Here is a 5791-nt window from a genome sequence, read left to right on the forward strand (position 1 = left end):
AATGGTACTCAAGGGAATCCTGCCTGCCTCAACCAACATAGAGGCGGCACATGGACATCCATTTCAATAACCACCGATACACTTGGCATCCATGAATCTGTCTAATCCTGCCTTGAAGCTATCAAGGCTGACAACTGAATTCCATAAACCAACGACCCTCTGGGTGAAGAAATATTTCCCTTGATCTGTCCTTGCTTTCTTACCTATGTGCTTTAAGGAGTGCCCCCTCGTCCTAGTATTGTGTGATAGAGAAAAGAATTTTCTCTATCCATCTTTTCTATCCCATGCATGATTTTATACACTTCGATCAAGTCACCCCTTAAACGCCATCTTTCAAGGCTGAAGGGACCAAGGCGTTGCAACCTGGTATCATAAGGGAGGGGCTCCAAGCAGTGTGGAAGGTGTAGGGAGAACTCAATTTATGAAGAACCTGGAGAAAAGGCCAAATTATATGCCCCTTTTCCCCTACTCCCCATCGTTTGAAATGCTTACCCTGGCACTGGGATAATTAGAAAGAATGGGAATGGTGTTTGCATTTACATTCACTGGAAAGAGAGTGAACAGGTACATGATGGGGAATATGCATTGAAAGGAGTGTAGCTGCAGCTTTTTGGAAGGCAAATGCCTTCAGGGGTGAAAGTGACTAGGATTTTGTCAATTCCAGGCAGCAGCTGCTACCAGGCTGTAATCAACTAATTAACGTTACACAACTGAGCCTGTTAAGTTGTTCTCAGCAGTTTTGGAGTAACCACTGCTACACAAACAAGCAGCTCAGGAAGTGACAGCTTGCTTGGGTTTGATATAGCAATTAAAATGCTGGCTTAGAAACCAGGAGACACTGAGTACTAGTCCTGCCTTAACCTTGAAAGTTAGCTGGGTGATCTTGGCCAAGTCACACACACTCACCTTAACTCACTTGTTATTTTTGGGAAAAATAAGAGGAAAAAGGTATGTTGGGATATTTTGTAAATATATATATATAATGGAAAGTAGGATACAAACAAGCAAACATAAATTAAAATGTATTGGCTCTACCAGAGGGTATGGGATAAGCACAAGGCAATGTGGACAGGTAACCAAATGATGTTGTAAAGATAAATGTGGTTATTGATTCCAAAGTTAGTTTTTCATCATCTATGTAATGGTAAATTCTCACTATCTGAGGCAATCACTAAATGATAAGATTATAATTTACTGCATAATTCTGGCTGGGTAGGTATGGAATTGAATTTAAGTCAAGAAGCATAAATATATATAAAATATATATATTTTAAAATGGTCATAAATTAACTACAGTTAACTATGATTGAGGTCCACGGTACAAATTGTTCATATAAAAGTTGAATCATATATGTTTTTTTCCTTCCAACAGGAACTAGCAAAAGTGTATGAAACTGAGCTGAACAATCTCTGGTAAGGCTATTATACATCCCTCCAAAATATCTTAAAGAAAAAGACTTTACTCATTAATTAAATGTATAAACTGCTTAAATCTATCTCATGACACTGGGAAATTTACAAAATGCAATAGTTAAAAACAAGAATGCACACAAGCTTTTTAAAAAAAAAAATCTGGAAATCGTCACCCAATAAACCAAAACATTGGAAAGAGGCCTCTCCTTCTTCAAAAGTAAGATATGGAAGAAAAGCTATGGTTTAAAGGAAAAGAACTGTATAAATCTCGGGGAATGTGGCTTGTTGAAATGCAGCCAGGCTTAGAACTACAGGAACTAAGACAGGGCTGCCCAACCTTGGCAAATTTCCAGAATTCCCCAGCCAGGCATGCCTTGGTCTAGGAATGTAAGCCTCAAGCTTCATTATCTCATGTACATTAGGGTTAAAATAATAGGTTGTCCAATCCCATCCTTGGCCTACACCAGGGGTAGGCAAAGTTGGCTCTTCTATGACTTGTGGACTTCAACTCCCAGAATGCCTGAGCCAATCATGCTAGCTCAGGAATTCTTGGGAGTTGAAGTCCACATGTCATAGAAGAGCCAACTTTGCCTATTCCTGGCCTACACCAATCCCTTTGGAGGGAATCCTAAGACTGAAAACACATTGGAAGTCTTCTCTGGATAAGTATGCATTTGCTTTTGGTTAGTGCAACATTCTTTCACAGCCAAGGAGAAAATATTTCAGCTGCAATTCTATCCACCTTTCTGTGGAAGTAAGTTCCCCTGAATGCAAAAAGATTCATTCCTGACTATGTATATTTAGGGCAGGACTGTCAAACCCAAGGCCCATGGGCCACATCCGGCCTGAGGGAGGCTTAGATGTGACCTGTGGGACTGCCCTGTAAACAGTAAAGATTGGCTTCTTGGTGCCTCTGCTGGTCAAAACAGTGCTTGGGTGGGCCACATGCGGTGGCCGAGTTTTGCAGGAGGCCGTCACAGCAAAAAAATGGAGCCTCCAGGGCCTCCACAGGTGCCACTGGTACATGTGATGTTGAGCTGACCACGCCCACTATGGCCAACTTTGTGGTCGTAAGTCCTCAACTTACGACCACAATTGAGCCCAAATGTTTTTGTTGCTAAATGAGACATTTGTTAACTGAATTTTGCCCCTGTTTACCACTATCTTGCTACACTGGTTAAGTGAAACTCTGCCTTTGTTAAGTTAATAGCATGGTTATTAAATGAATCTGGCTTCCCTAATTGACTTTGTCTGTAAAAAGGTTGCAAAAAGATGATCACAACACTGGGACTCTGCAACCGTCATAAATATGAATCAGTTGCCAAGCATCTGAATCTTTGTCATGTCACCATGGGGAGGCAGCAACAGTCCTAAATGTGAAAAGTGGTCGGAAATCACTTTTTTCAGTGCCACTGTAATTTCAGACTTATTAAATGAATGGTTGTAAGTCAAGGACCAGTTGTATCACACTAGTCTACAGCAAAAATCCAGGCAACACTAGACGGAAGCAACAATAGAACGGGTTTGTATCCTTTTGTTTTGCCATTTAACAGTTTTTCAGAGTTTTGCATATAATCCTGACACCCATTTCCCCTCCTTTATTACAAGGAAATCACAACGTCTGCTGGAAGATCAATTCCATGAAATTCAGGACCTTAAGAACGAAATGGATCAAATACAGTCTGAGATCAGCAACCTCCATAAAGGCCGCCTGCAGTCCACCAAGCAAATCCTTCAGGAAAGTGACTTATCAGGAGAGGAGAAAGTAGGAAGCTGCAACTAATCTCAGAAATTCTCTGGTTTCGATCTTTCCAGATTATCATTTTCTTTTGCACATCTATTAGCTACCATAGAATGTCATTTTTTCCCCCTTTTACAAAACTGAAGTCTGTTAGTTGTTCTCATGCCCAGCCTCACTCGTACCAAATATGCCTAAAAAATACAGTAGGGAAAACATTGAACCACAGTGAGGGTTTCTTTCCTGCTGCAAAAGGGTAAATTATAATTTCATACTGGGCACTAGTATTCCATGTTGCATCCAGTTTTGGTCGCCACAATATCAACAAAATGTTGAGAAACAAGGATGATGCTAATTGGGTATATCTACTCTAATGAAAAGAAGGATTAGGGACGACACGAAAGCAGTGTTCCAATATTTGAAGGACTGCAGAGAGCAGAGAGCATCAACCTGTTTTCCAAAGCACCTGAAGGCAAGACAAGAAACAATGGATGGAAACTAATCAAGGGAAAAAGCAACCAAGAACCAAGGAGAAATTTCCCAACAGGGAGAACAATCAACCAGTGGCATAGTTTGGACAATCCTAGACCTATGGTGGTGAATCTATAGCATCATGCGAGAGGTGGCATGAAGAGCCCTCTCTGTGGGCACATGCGTCATCACTCCAGCCTAGCTCCATCACATTTCTTCATCAGTTTCATTTTCAGGAAATGAAATTGTGGGACTAAAAAAAAAAATTCACTCAATCAATTCCAACTTCTCATGAAAGGAAAAGATCTCACAAAGTTGGAATTGATTGAGTGAATTTTTTTTTTAGTCCCACAAACTTTTGTTTCCCTGAAAATGAAACCGACAAACAAATGCGATGGAGCTAGGCTGGAGCGATGACACACATGCCCACAGAGAGGGCTCTGCATGCCACCTCTCGCATGATGGTATAGATTCACCACCATAGCTCAGGTGTCTTTATGGTGAAGACAAAACAATTACTCCTTTTGGAGAGTTGGCTATAGTGTATGCTTCATACGCATCATGTTTTCACGTACTTAAATGACATATGAAAACATCTTAATGCTATCTAAAAGAATCGTGGTACACACTGTTTTAAGCACCAGCAACCATTCCTCCTTAGCTAAAATCTGATAGAAAATTAATATTCCTTTATGGGCTATTCATTTGGGCACATTTATTTCCTGTCTTTACTCAGCAAACTTGAGAAACAAACCATTTGCCAAATTGGCAAATTTTGACCTTTTTTGACATGATGCTTTATTGTCCATATTTGTGTATCTGTTGCTAACAGTTGGAATTAAGTCTATGGTTCTATTCATAACTTATGATGTCTAACGTATGTAACTGATATTTGTATAAACCATTTCTCTGATGCATTTTTCTTCTCCTTGGCAGGAAATTATTGATATGGTCAATTTGGCTTTTAAGAAGATTTTTGAAGACGATATACAGAAGGCTGACTGGGCTCAAAAGTCAGTAGGTAATGTCCTGAAAGATGGAGTGGCTTTGGGTTTGCAACTCACAGCCAGGAGTGTCTTTGCATAAACTGCGACTTGAAAAGTGATTTGAAATCATATCTGACAGATTTTTCTCTTTCTACAATAAACTCTACAAAAGATGAATTACTATTGAATAATTACAGTATATATGAGTGAATTTAATTTCTGATGAAATGTTTCTTTATATTTTATTCTGTACTTATTCTAGCCTTTATAAAAGTATCATCTATCTACATGGAGACTACGCGGGAACTAATATTGGGAAATTACATGTGAATGAATGTAATTTCTGATAAGAAATCTCTTTATATTTTACTCTACTAATTCTAGACTTTAAAAAACATCTGTCACAAGAAAATACATCAAAATGTTCATTAGAAATAGAAAACAACTTGAGGTTACATAATCATCTGTCTGTCTATCTAGGAGCCACGATTGATAAAGACAGGACATCTAAGTCTTTCGATTTTTTGCACCAGGAAAACTGTTGGTTTCCATTTATCGCTTCAGCCAACCCTCCTGAAACTATTTTACAGGTGCAGTATTTCTATGATTGCTATTAGTTAATTCAGAAGAATAGTACAATTTCTCAGCTAGAAAAATAGTACTGCCCCGAGTCCAGTTTCTATCTCATAACTATATACATGTCATTATTTTCTTCTGGATGTTTTCTTTAACTTCTCAATCTAGCCTACACCATAGCCCTTGGATTTCCTAGAGATCTTGTATTCCAGATCGAAATGTTGGTAAAATCTGACTTCATTTAATTTTAAGGAAAGCTCAGTGCTTTCCTTAAAATTAAAGGATGCGCATATTTGTGAATGGCTCTGCAAACTTTTTCTGCAGTTCTTCAGGTCCTATTTTGTTCTGACTTGAAAATCTAACTGTTGCTTTTAATTGCATTAAACTAAGGCAGAGTTCAGAAGTTACAATAATATGATTTCGGTTGTGGGCGTGGTTTATGCAGGACCTGCTACATTTTCTTTCAACATCTTTCAGTGCAAATTGGGTGCTCTAGGGTGGAGTTCCAATTTCGCTACTCCACTGCGTCCCCTCCCATCCGGGCAGTAGCCCAACCCTGGGGAGGGATGCACAAAACTCTCCAGCTCAAAAACAGAATATTCCAGAG

The 5791-nt window shown here is 39.3% G+C and overlaps 1 long non-coding RNA gene across 1 annotated transcript; it reads left to right on the forward strand.

Moving 5' to 3' along the window:
* The first annotated feature begins 821 nt into the window (after positions 1–821).
* Positions 822–4629, forward strand: LOC139162272 (uncharacterized). Its single transcript, XR_011558289.1, has 4 exons — positions 822–948; positions 1373–1413; positions 3022–3178; positions 4559–4629. It is a non-coding gene; the product is annotated as an uncharacterized lncRNA (long non-coding RNA).
* Positions 4630–5791: the final 1162 nt, after the last annotated feature.

This window comes from Erythrolamprus reginae, chromosome 2, assembly GCF_031021105.1.
Source record: "Erythrolamprus reginae isolate rEryReg1 chromosome 2, rEryReg1.hap1, whole genome shotgun sequence".
Lineage (NCBI taxonomy): Eukaryota > Metazoa > Chordata > Lepidosauria > Squamata > Dipsadidae > Erythrolamprus > Erythrolamprus reginae.